Consider the following 11132-nt stretch of genomic DNA (forward strand, 5'->3'; position numbering starts at 1 on the left):
AAAGGCCAGATTTGTGCAATATACGACTGATTGTTGTCCTATGGACAGAGTCTCCCACCTCAGCTGTAGATCTCTGCAGTTCATCCAGAGTGATCATGGGCCTCTTGGCTGCATCTCTGATCAGTCTTCTCCTTGTATGAGCTGAAAGTTTAGAGGGACGGCCAGGTCTTCCTTCCATTTCAATATTATCGCTTGCACAGTGCTCCTTGGGATGTTTAAAGCTTGGGAAATATTTTTGTATCCAAAATCCGGCTTTAAACTTCTTCACAACAGTATCTCGGACCTGCCTGGTGTGTTCCTTGTTCTTCATGATGCTCTGTGCGCTTTTAACGGACCTCTGAGACTATCACAGTGCAGGTGCATTTATACGGAGACTTGATTACACACAGGTGGATTGTATTTATCATCATTAGTCATTTAGGTCAACATTGGATCATTCAGAGATCCTCACTGAACTTCTGGAGAGAGTTTGCTGCACTGAAAGTAAAGGGGCTGAATAATTTTGCACGCCCAATTTTTCAGTTTTTGATTTGTTAAAAAAGTTTGAAATATCCAATAAATGTCGTTCCACTTCATGATTGTGTCCCACTTGTTGTTGATTCTTCACAAAAAAATACAGTTTTATATCTTTATGTTTGAAGCCTGAAATGTGGCAAAAGGTCGCAAAGTTCAAGGGGGCCGAATACTTTCGCAAGGCACTGTATATACTGTATTTTATACCATCTAGTGCACCTTGCCTATGCCGCCTGGCCATCGCTCATCCATACACTACCATTCAAAAGTTTGGGGTCACTTAGAAATGTCCTTGTTTTGAAAGAAAAACACATCTTTTGTCCATTAAAATAACATCAAATTGATCAGAAATACAGTGTAAACATGGTTCATGTTGTTAATGACTATTGTAGATATTCATTAACAATCAGGCGTTTCCAGCTACATAGGCGTACAAAGGCCCATTATCAGCAACCATCACTCATGTGTTCCAATGGCACGTTGTGTTAGCTAATTAAAGTTTATCATTATAAAAGGCTAATTGATCATTAGAAAACCCTATTGTAATTATGTTTGCACAGCTGAAAACTGTTGTTGCTGATTAAAGAAGCATTAAAACTGGCCTTCTTTAGACTAGTTGAGTATCTGGAGCACCGGCATTTGTGGGTTTGATTACAGGCTCAAAATGGCCAGAAACAAAGAACTTTCTTCTGAAACTCATTAGGCTATTCCTGTTCTGAGAAAGGAAGGCTATTTCATGCAAGAAATTGACAAGAAACTGGAGATCTCGTACAACGCTGTGTACTACTCCCTTCACAGAACAGAACTGGCTCTAACCAGAATAGAATAGAAGGAGTGGGAGGCTCTAACCAGAATAGAAAGAGGAGTGGGAGGCCCCGATGCACAACTGAGCTAGACACATTAGTGTCTAGTTTGAGAAACAGACGCCTCACAAGTCCTCAACTGGCAGCTTCATTAAATAGTACCCGCAAAACACCAGTCTCAATGTCAACAGTGAAGAGGCGACTCGGGATGCTGGCCTTCTAGGCAGAGTTCCTCTGTCCAGTGTCTGTGTTCTTTAGCCCATCTTAATCTTTTCTTTTTAACGGCCAGATGTGGCTTTTTCATTGCAACTCTGCCTAGAAGGCCAGCATCCCAGAGTTGCCTCTCACTGTTGACGTTGAGACTGGTGTTTTACGGGTCAAATGTATTGAATTTCTAAGTGACCCCAAACTTTTGAACGGTAGTGTATATTTATATGTTCCATATTCTCATTCACCCCTTTTAGCTTTGTATGTATTAGGTATTTGTTGGGGAACTGTTAGATTACATGTTAGATATTACTGCACTGTCGGAACCAGAAGCACAAGTATTTCGCTACACTCGCATAAACATCTGCTAACTATGTGTATGTGACCAATAACACTTTATTTGATTATAATAACAATACAGAGATAGCAATAAAGTCTTTCTCACAACCTTTGGTCTTAACAATTAATGGTCATGGCATTTTAGTCATTTAGAAGAGCAACTTACAGGAGCAATTAAGTGTCTTGCTCAGGGGCACATCATCAGATTTTACACCTAGTCGGCTTGGGGATTCAAACCTTTAGTTTACTGGCCAAACACTCTTAACCACTAGCCTACTTGCTCCATTACCCTCTATCAGCCCAACAGTCCATATTTAGTTAACACTGGGTGTCTTGGGTTTGACTCGAAGTCTGTAGTGTATTAGAAAACTACAAAGGCTATAGCGAACAACCAGCTTTCCAGACCTCAGTGTCCAGAGACTGCCCAAACTGCCCAATCACCAGTCCCCTACTCCCAGTCACCGCCATGACCAGGGCATGTACCCATCACTCACACCCAGCCACAGAGACCCCTGTCAGGGCAGTGTCAGTGCCAGGGGAGAGGTGGGTGTCACATCAACACTCTATCCATAGCCGGCTCTTCTGTATGTTTGTTGACTTTCACTACCTTTGAATCGGTCTTCTTCCGGCCTGTCTATCTCTCTGCAGCTAGTAGAAACCACACAGTTAGCCTTCTGTCCTTGGCAGCTGTATGGTAATGTGTCTTTTTAGTCTTTCTTACCTCTGACTGCTTCATGTAGACTACTGTGTTCATTTTCCATCTCGCTCTCTCTCTCTTGGTTGGGTTCCACCTGTCTGCATCCCTGTTACACCCACAACTTAGGCTTCAGGAACTTTAGGGAAATTTGCCACCTCTCTTTCTGACTCACCTATCTTTGATGTGTGTTTCCCATACTCTGTTGGGTTCGCTTTCACATAACTTCTCCTTCTCCTCCTAAGTGTTGAGAGTACAGCCACTTGTGCCATTCTCTTGTTGTTTCTGGTTCTCCGTTGGAGGGAGAAATCTCTTGAAAACGATCAGATAATCCACCCATTATTGAAGCTGTGAGCAGTCTGGGGCTGTAGGATGCAGCCCGAGGTGTTCATTAAGTTTGGAAGAGGTGTGACGGTGTCTAGAACATTATCTGACTACAAGATGATAGCCTACAGCCCCCCAAAAATGATAAGTTAGTTCAGAACAAATTCATATTTTACAATGACGGCCTGCCCGGCCAAACCCTCCCCTAATCTGGGCCAAATGTGCGCCGCCATATGGGACTCCAGATCATGGCCGGTTGTGATACAGACTGGGAATGAACCAGGGTCTGTAGTGACACCTCTAGCACTGAGATGCAGTGCCTCAGACTGCTGCAAAACTTGAGAGCCCCGGTATTGCTTGATTGTGTCCAACTTCCAACTTTAGCTAGATCAGTGGTCACCAAACTTTTGAAAATTATTATTATTATTATTATAAAAATTAATATATATTTCAAAACTCGAGCTTTGATAACAAAATAGATCAGTTGGTGTGGCACTTGAGAGGCATAGCTGAGCATAAATTGAAATGATTAGCTTTTTTATTTTACTGGACTGATGGTACCTGCATATGATGGTAATGGTGCTTTCAAGACAACTGGGAACTCAGAAAAAACAAGTTCAAATCATGACGCCAGTGATCTTCTGTTCGGAAAGTCTGAGTTCTAAAAATATACTAAAGTTTCCAACTTGGAATTCTGAGTTCAAAACTATTTTTTCCAGTCAATTCAAAAGATTGTTGTGTTCCCAGTTGTCCTGAACACAATGAAGTCTGAGATTTCCGAGTTCCCAGTTGTTTTGACCACAGCATTAGTCTCACGAGCTGCTAATAATAATAAAAACACAGTGCTATCGATACACCTGGCTACTCATTCATTGCAGCGCCAGTGGAAGTATGTTTTGTAGGGCGATTAGTGTTGAATAAAAACAGTGTTAACAGTGCTGAATAAAGACATAGACATGAACTCACTCATAAAAACAGCAGCTATTTTCTGTATTTTTTGACAGTCTGTCAAAGAATACAGATTCATAAAAGTTACCTGTCCCAGACCTGCTGTTTTCAACTCTCTAGAGACAGCAGGAGCGGTAGAGATACTCTGAATGATCGACGATGAAAAGCCAACTGTCATTTACTCCTGAGGTGCTGACCTGTTGCACCCTCTTTAACCACTGTGATTATTATTATTTGACCCTGCTGGTCATCTATGAACATTTGAACATCTTGGCCATGTTCTGTTATAATCGCCACCTGGCACAGCCAGAAGAGGACTGCCCACCCCTCATAGCCTGGTTCCTCTCTAGGTTTCTTCCTAGGTTCTTGCCTTTCTAGGGAGTTTTCCTAGCCACTGTGCTTTTACACCTGCATTGCTTGCTGTTTGGGGTTTTAGGCTGGGTTTCTGTACAGCACTTTGTGACATCAGCTGATGTAAGAAGGACTTTATGAATAAATTTGATTGATTGATTGAAGCCTTTATCGTTGGCTTTTCTATAGAAATGGTGATCGACTAGGAATGCCTTGAAGATCGACCGGTTGGTAACCACTGATCTAGATGAACGCTTATCAGATCTGCAAGAGGACAGCAGAACTTCCTCACGACTTAACCTCTCTGGATATGTGGGACGGTAGAGTCCCACCACGCCAACAGCCAGTGAAAGTGCAGGGCGACAAATTCAAAACAACAGAAATCTCATAATTAAAATTCCTCAAGCATACAAGTATTTTACACCATTTTAAAGATACAATTCTCGTTCATTCAGCCACAGTGTCTGATTTCAAAAAGGCTTTATAGCGAAAGCACCACAAACGATTATGTTAGGTCACCACCAACTCACAGAAAAACACAGCCATTTTTCCAGCCACAGTCACAAAAAGCACAAATAGAGAAAAAAATGAATCACTAACCTTCGATGATCTTCATCAGATGACAATCATAGGACTTCATGTTACACAATACATGTATGTTTTGTTCGATAAAGTGCATATTTATATTCAAAAATCTAATTTTACATTGGCGCGTTATGTTCAGTAGTTCTAAAACATGCGGTGATTTTGCAGAGAGCCACATCAATTTACAGAAATACTCATCATAAATGTTGATAAAAAGACAAGTGTTATACATGGAATTAGAGATATACTTCTCCTTAATGCAACCGCTGTGCCAGATTTCAAAAAAACTTTACAGAAAAATCAAACCATGCTATAATCCGAGTACAGCAATCAGACAACAAAGCAGCCAAAAAGATATCCTCCATATTGTGTAGTCAACATTAGTCAGAAATAGCATTATAAATATTCACTTTCCTTTGATGATCTTAATCAGAATGCACTCCCAGGAATCCCAGTTCCACAATAAATGTTTGATTTGTTCGCTAAAGTTCATCATTTATGTCCAAATAGCTTCTTTTTTTTAGTGCGTTTGGTAAACAAATCCAAGCGTTCAGGTCCAGACGAACGTCGGACCAACAGTTCAAAAAGTTATGTTACAGCCAGTAGAAACTTGTCAAACTAAGTATAGAATCAATCTTTAGGATGTTTTTATCATACTTATTCAATAATGTTCCTACCGGAGAATTCCTATGTCTGTAGAAAAGCAATGGAACGAGAGCTAACTCTCTCGTGACCGCGCGTCACGAGCCTGTGGCACTCTGCCAGACACCTGGCTCAATCCCCTCTCATTCGCCCCCACTTCACAATAGAAGCCTCAAACAAAGTTCTAAAGATTGTTGACATCTAGTGGAAACCCCAGGAAGTGCAATATGACCCCATTTTCACTGTATATTGGAATGGCAAAGAGTTGAAAAACTACAAACCTCAGATTTCCCACTTCCTGGTTGGATTTTTCTCAGGTTTTCGCCTGCCATATGAGTTCTGTTATACTCACAGACATCATTCAAACAGTTTTAGTAACTTCAGAGTTTTTTCTAACCAATATTACTAATAACACTAATAACATGCATATATTAGCATCTATAGTAGCAGGCAGTTTACTCTGGGCACCTTATTCATCCAAGCTACTCAATACTGCCCCCTGTCACCAATAAGTTTTAAGATAATTAATAACAAGGACAGGGGAAAGTAAACAGTGGACGTTGAGTAAGACTAGCATCATTACAGAGGGTATATTCATGATGTCCTCTTCGTCAGCACATACCGTAGAACCTGCTCTCTAATTGTTATGAATCCCCACTTTTAACAACCCTGCTGCCTCGTGGGTCTTATTGAGAGGTCAAAAGGCAGTGCTTGCCTTAATTATAGTCCAGTGCAGGGGTGTCAAACTCATTCCATGGAGGGCCTAGTGTCTGCTGGATTTAGTTTTTTCCTTTCAATTTAGACCTAGAAAACCGGGTGCGGGGTTCCTCAATCAAGTACAAGGGAGGAGGGAACAATGAATGGAGCCAAATACAGATAAATAATTGATGAGAACCTGTTTCAGAGTGCAACCTCAGACTGGGGCGAAGATTTAAGTTCCAACAGGACAATGACCCCAAGCATACAGCCAAAAGCAACGCTGGAATGGCTTCAGAAAAAGAATGTGAAAGTTATTGACTGGCCCAGCAAAAGCCCAGAAATTAAACCAAGTCTTCCACATTTAAGTTAACAGAGCATGAGAAAATCTGCAAGGAAAAATTTGAGAAGATCTAGATGTTCAAAGCTGATACAGACATACAGTACCCAAGATGACTCAAAGCTGTAGGTGCAAAAATTTCTAAAAACATGTTTCCAATTTCTTATTATGGGCTATTGTGTGCAGATGGGAGAGAATTTTTGATTTAACCAATTCTGAAATCACACTGTAACACAGTGTAGTGTGGAATAAGATATGTGGATGTATCAATGTGGAATTTGAAAGCACTGAAATTGTGCTTGTCTCTAGCTGTGTTCTTCCACAGAATAATAGTCTGTTCTCTAGGTTAAATGGGGGGGGGGGGGGGTTGACAAGATGTGCTCTCTGACATAAGTTGTGGAGGTTTAGCTAGAAATCATCAAGATCTTGTTCTGTGCACTTTATAGCTTCTATTTCTGGCCAACAGTGTGGCCCTGTCACTTGTTTGTGTCTGTTTTGGAGGACTGGTGTGTAACGATGTACGCTGAGAGTCAGGAAGCAAGTTCAGGGACTGAATACGTTTAATAAATAAATGAACAAAACAAGAAACCCAAACAGCGCACCGACATGGAACAGAAACAATGACGACTGGGGAATAAAGCAATGCGAGTGACATATATAGGGCAGGTAATCAAGGAGGTGATGGAGTCCAGGTGAGTGTCATTATGCGCCTAACGCTGGCCCACACGTGACAGGTGTGGGCAAGCGTCCTGATAGGTCTAAATTGAATTTGAATTTAGTTGCAGTGGAAAGAAGCTACGGAGTACTCCTTTAACTGGTTACAACTGCTGTAGTTTATCACATTGCAGTCTGGTTAGACATGTATTGGATGTCTGTCTGACTTCTGGATAATGAGTGTGTGTCTGAATGTCTGCTCAACATTATCGATACTGTCATGGATTAAGGTCAAACAAAATGTGGATCACTACATAGACCAATACACCTAATCACGAAAGCCTACAGCAGAGAGAAAATACCACTATTCCAACAGGAAAGAAGTGGGTGGCAATATATTCTTATTTAGGGCTTCAGAATGTATTCAAACCCCTTGACTTTTTCCACATTTTGTTGTTACAGCCTGAATTTAAAATGTATTAAATTGAGATTGTCTACACACAATACTCCATTTTAAAGTAGAATTATGTTTTAGACATTTTTACAAACTGTCACGAATATTACCGAAGGTGGCTCCCCTTCTTGCTCGGCTGGCGCTCGGCGGTTGTTGTCGCCGGTCTACTAGCTGCCACCGATCCTTTGTTCTGTGTTCGTTTGGTTTTGTCTAATTGGTTTCACCTGTTCATTGTTTGGTTGTTAGGGTGGGGTTATTTAAGTTTGTTTAGCCCGCTTCTGTTTGTGCGGGCTTGTTCTTCTGTATTTGTGAGAGGTGTTAGTGTTTTGTTGGGTTTTCTCGCTGTCCTAGTATTTCACAATAGGGTACTATTTTGTTTTATAGTTACACCTGTGTTGGGTATACTATTTTGTTCCTGTGAATTTTTGGACATTAAAGCGTGTTTTTTCCCACATCCTTTGCTCTCTGCGCCTGACTCCACACCCATTCACTCATTGAGCGTTACACAAACTAATTAAAAATGAAAAGCTGGAGTGTCTTAAGTCAATTATTCAACTCTTTAATTACAGCAGAACTAAATATGTTCAGGAGTAAAAATGTGCTTAACAAGTCACATAATAAGTTGCACTCTCTGTGCAAAAGTTGTTTAACATGATTTTGGAATAACCACATCTCTGTAACCCACACATACAAGGTCTGTAAGGTCACTCAGTCAAGCAGTGAATTTCAAACACAGATTCAACCACAAACACAAGGGAGGTTTACCAATGCCTCGCAGAGAAGGGCGACTATTGGTAGATGAGAACTAAAAACAAAAAACAGGCATTAAATATCCCTTTGGTGAAGTTATTAATTACACTTTGGATGGTGTATCAAAAGAGACATCCTTCCTAACTCAGTTGCCGGAGAGGAAGGAAACAGCTCAGGGATTTCACCAAGAGGCCAATGTTGACTTTACAACACTTAAAGAGTTTAATGGCTGTGATAGAAAACTGAGGATGGATCAACAACATTGTAGTTACTCCACAATACTAACATAAATGACAGAATGAAAAGAAGGAAGCCTGTACAGAATAAAACATTCCAAAACATGCAATAAGGCACTAAACTAAAACTGAGACAAAATGTGGCAAAGAAATTTCCTTCATGTCCGGAATATAAATGTCATGGATCCTTCCAGGAACTTTCATTACGCACATCTGTCCCCTAATTCCCACTGATTAGTACTTGTATAAGTGTGCCCTTTGGTTTCCATTGGGCAGTCCATTATTGTTACTACGTCTTTTGGTGCGTGTGAGTACCTGCACTGTGTGTTTTGGGCTTTCGTGTCCTTGTGGATTGCACAGATGATTACGGGTCTCGCCCCGTGTGTTAATCATTGTGCGCGTGTGTTATTTATTCGAGGTACTCATCGCTCTTTCATTTTGGGTTTATACCCTGTGTTTTGTTACGTGTTTGTTTGGTTTTCGTCCCCATGCCTCTACACAGCACGCCGTAATTTGGGCTTAATTTTAAAAAACTATTACGCATTCCTGCGCCTGTCTCCCGAATCTCATCATTACAACAAAGCATTATTTTGGGGGGAAATCCAACACAACACATCACTGACTACCACTCTTCATATTTACAAGCATGGTGGTGGCTGCATCATGTTATGGGTTTACTTGTCATCGGAAATAAATAAACATTTGGATAAAAATGAATGGAATACAGCTAAGCACAGGCAAAATCCTTGAGGAAATCCTGGTTCAGTCTGCTTTTCAACAGACACTGGGAGATAGATTCACCTTTCAACAGGACAATAACCTAAAACATGAGGCCGAATATACACTGGATTTACTTACTAACATTACATTGAATGTTCCTGATTGGCCTAGTTACAGTTGTGACTTAAAACAGCCTGAAAATCTATGCAAAACTTAAAAGAGCTTGAATATTTTGTTATAGAATAATGTGCAATATTGTACAATCCAGGTGTGAAAAGCTCTTAGAGACTTACCCAAAAAGACTCACAGCTGTAATCACAACCAAATGAGATTCTAACATGTATTGACTCAGGGGGGTTGAATACTTATGTAAATTAGATATTTCTGTATTTAATATGCAATACATTTGTAAACATTTCTAAAAACATGTTTTAACTTCGTCATTATGGGGTATTGTGTGTGGATGGGTGAGAAAACCCCCACAATTGAATCCACTTTCAATTCAGGCTGTAACACAAAATGTGGAATAAGTCAAGGGGTATGAACACTTTCAGACAACACTTTATGAGTTGTGTAGCTCATTTAGACAGCAGACAATGACTTAGCTAATGACATTGACAAACAGTGATAAAACATGATATAATCACTTCATGAGAATCAGTGGAAGCACAGCTAACAATTCTAGGGAGAGAGAACATTTTTGTAATGTTACTCATAATGTTCCCCAGATACAGTATTTGAGTGTCCACGTTGATGGAATATTCTTCTAACCCTCAGAAAACTGGACACAGGAATGTTCTTGAAACATGTCTAGAACATTAATATTGGATATTCTGAGAACATGGTAACCATGTTCTCTGTAAGTTCTGTTTTTTATTTAGGGATGTTCTCCTAACTCTAATGCCAAAACATGCTAAATAGGTTCTCAGGAGGTTCTTGCTAATTTACAGTGCATTCTAAACATTTTTGGTACCCTTCCCCAGATCTGTGCCTCGGCACAATCCTGTCAAAGCTCTACTGACAATTTATTTGACCTCATGGCTTGGTTTTTGCTCTGACATACACTGTCAACTGTGGGACATTATATAGACAGGTGTGTGCCTTTCCAAATCATGTCCAATCAATTGAATTTACCACAGGTGGACTCCAATCAAGTTGTAGAAACATCTCAAGGATGATTCATGGAAACAGAATGCACCTGAGCTCAACTTAGAATCTCATAGCAAAGGGTATGAATACTTATGTAAATGAGGCATCTGTTTTTTATGTTTAATACATTTGAAAAAATGTCTAAAAAACGGTTTTTGCTTTGTCATTTTTGTAGATTGATGAGTTTGTTTTTTTTTTAATCAATTTTAGAATAAAGCTGTAACATAACAAATTGTGGGTCAAGTCCAGGGGGAAAAAAAAGTCTAGGGATCTAACTTCCTGATGACTGACATACAGGAAGGTTCTTGCAAGGTTCCCATGGAACGTGTCTAAAATCTTCTATTTTGAGAACATGACAATCTTGTTCTGTGTAAATTTGGTGGGATGTTGATAGAACATTCTCCTAACCTTTAGAAAACTGGACACAGGAAGGTTCTTGCAACGTTCCCATGGAACGTGTCTAAACCCATATCTTCTATTTTGAGACCATGACAACCTTGTTCTATGTAAATTTGGTGGGATGTTGATAGAATATTCTCCTAACCTTTAGAAAACTGGACACAGGAAGGTTCTTGCAACGTTCCCATGGAACGTGTCTAAAACAATATCTTATATTTTGAGACCATGACAACCTTGTTCTGTGTAAATTTGGTGGGATGTTGATAGAATATTCTCCTAACCTTTAGAAAACTGGACACAGGAATGTTCTTGCAACGTTCCAATGCAA

General features: G+C 40.1%; 1 protein-coding gene across 1 annotated transcript in view; it reads right to left on the reverse strand.

Annotated features, from left to right (window-relative positions):
• The window catches only part of LOC110531972 (transmembrane and coiled-coil domains protein 1), a 466184-nt gene that overhangs the window by 163572 nt on the left and 291480 nt on the right, over window positions 1-11132 (reverse strand). The window lies entirely within an intron of this gene.

The sequence above is a fragment of the Oncorhynchus mykiss genome, chromosome 9 (genome assembly GCF_057628025.1).
Source record: "Oncorhynchus mykiss isolate SJ-2025 chromosome 9, ASM5762802v1, whole genome shotgun sequence".
NCBI lineage: Eukaryota > Metazoa > Chordata > Actinopteri > Salmoniformes > Salmonidae > Oncorhynchus > Oncorhynchus mykiss.